The 2509-nt window shown below is 36.1% G+C and overlaps 1 long non-coding RNA gene across 1 annotated transcript; it reads right to left on the minus strand.

The window, feature by feature from the left end:
• Positions 1-720: 720 nt before the first annotated feature.
• On the minus strand, positions 721-2009 carry LOC142548077 (uncharacterized). Its single transcript, XR_012820870.1, has 2 exons — positions 992-2009; positions 721-878 (listed from the first exon to the last, which is right to left on the minus strand). It is a non-coding gene; the product is annotated as an uncharacterized LOC142548077 (long non-coding RNA).
• Between the last annotated feature and the right edge of the window lie 500 nt (positions 2010-2509).

Consider the following 2509-nt stretch of genomic DNA (forward strand, 5'->3'; position numbering starts at 1 on the left):
GGACTTTCCCTGTCAGTCCAGTACTGTGGTTTAGTCTGATCAGGCGTATTTATGTATGGGTCACTCGCTTTGAAACATATCTATACGTAAAATGATGAAGTTCATGTATGAAAGGGGATCGATTAAGGTGCCCGAAAATGCGCAACGGAAGTTTCAAAAATGTTTTTCAAGGCAAAAAATCGAGCACCTCATGTACTAGTATGTAGCAAATACAAAAACACAAAATATGTCACTACAACAAATATGGGTTTTCGCAGATGGATACATCCAGCGGAATTGAACTAGCCGACACAGGCGAGCCTCTCTTGCTAAATGAATTGTCAAATGAACAGAGATGGTAAAGAACGCAGGTGGAAAGTACCTCTCCAACATACATAGAGTTTCAGCAATATTCTCCTCAAGTTGTTCTAGACGGTTCCTGTCTAACACTCTTTGACATAACTCATTATAAAATGCACAAAGCAAAAATATAGCATTACGTGGACCTTTTGGTAAAAGAGTTCTCAATGCTACTGAAAGCAATTGTTGCATTAGAACATGACAATCATGAGATTTCAGCCCAATAAGCTTACGTTCTTCCAGAGAAACACAGTTACCAATATTTGTAGCCATCAAGTAACTTTATTTTCTTCAACCTAGAGCAAAATACTTCCATTTCTTTTTTAGACAATGTGTAAGGTGCAGTAGGCAAGTGATACATGTTTTCTCCTTTTTCTTGAAGATGTAATTCTTTTCTAATGTTTAAGTGCCACAAATCTTTGCGAGCATTAACACCATCTTTGGATTTTTTTCTTCAAGTTTAACATTGTGCCTATGATATTCTCGCAGACATTCTTTTCAACATGCATCACATCTAAGTTATGACGTAGCAGGAGACCCTACAAGTTATAACCATCAACACATTTCTTATATTAGTTCATGATTCAGAACAATTAATTAACGAAAAATACAATTTTAAAAAAGATAATTAATAGAGTGCAAAATAACTTACACTCCAGTATGTCAAATCGAAAAATATTGACTTCTTCTTCCACATTTGAACTGGTTTTTGAACTTTTTTTGAACCTTCCCGCTTCTTCCTCTTTTTCTTCGTATTATTGATATCCATACCTATTTTCTTCTTACCTCAGTCATTTTCAATGTCTTTCACTGCATTGAGAATTTCTAATCCATTCAAAGGCTTAGGTTTGCCTTTTGTCTCTTTGTTCCCATCAAACCATTTTTTTCATGACGGAATGGATGATTAGGGGCAAGAAATCTCATGTGGCCTAAATATGCAAACTTTCTACTGTACTTAAGCCACGTACAAGATATGTCTTCACCACATATTGGGCAACCAAATGTACCTTTTGTGGCACATCCAGCTAAGTTTTCATAAGCTGGAAAATCATTTATCGTCCACATCAAAATAGCCTTCATATTGAACATTGACTTGCTAAATGCATCATACGTCTCCACACCTATGTCCCATAACTCCTTCACATCCTCCACTAGGGGTTCCAAGTACACATCTATATCATTTCCTGGTAGCTTCGGCCCTGGAATCAGTAATGTCAACATAAGATTTTCCTTCGCCATGCACATCAATAGAGGAAGGTTGTAATTGACCAAAATAACTGGCCAAAAACCTATATCTAGAACTAAGATCACCAAAAGGGTTGAATCCATCTGTTGCAAGACCAAGTAGGAGATTTCTAGGATCTGATGCAAAAGCTGGCCACTTATGATTTATTATATCCCAAGATACAGAACCAACTGGATGACGCATCATATGATCTTGACTTTTATTGTTCGAGTGCCAAATCAAGTTTTCAGCTTTTTCTTCTGATTTAAACATCATTTTCAATCTTGGTATCAAGGAAAAATACCGTAGCACCTTTTCAGGAATTCCTTTACAAACTTTTTTGGTGACTTTGTCCACCTTCCATCTCGAAGAACCACATTTTGGACATGAGTCCAAATCTTTAAACTCCTTTCTAAATAGACAACAATCTTTTGGACATGCATGAATTTTCTCATATTCTAAATCAAATGGTTTAACATCTTTCTCATTGAGTAAACATTTTCTGGAAGTATATTTTTTCCTAGAAGCATGTCATCTAAGATCTTAAGGAGCTCATTGAAATTATTGTCAGTATGACCATTTGTACATTTGTAATTGTATAATGTAACGACTGCTGACAACTTCGTGTAAGTTGTACAACCAGGGAAGAGAAGAGTTTCTGCATCTACTAATAAATTAGCAAACTCATAATCTTTTGCCTCAGACATAGTGTGTGCAACCCCTTCATCCAAGAAAAAGACATCTTTATATAAGTTATATGTCTCTCTACTTTCAGCCTCCTTCTCCTGAACTCCTCCTGAACTACTTTGACCTTGAAATTGTGGAGTATAAGTTTCACCATGGAAGACCTAGATCGTGTAAGAAGGATCGAACCCATTAATAATTAAGTGATCGTACACTTCGTCAAATTTCATATACTTCTTATTTTTGCCACTTTGCAAGGAC

This window comes from Primulina tabacum, chromosome 6 (assembly GCF_025594145.1).
Source record: "Primulina tabacum isolate GXHZ01 chromosome 6, ASM2559414v2, whole genome shotgun sequence".
Lineage (NCBI taxonomy): Eukaryota > Viridiplantae > Streptophyta > Magnoliopsida > Lamiales > Gesneriaceae > Primulina > Primulina tabacum.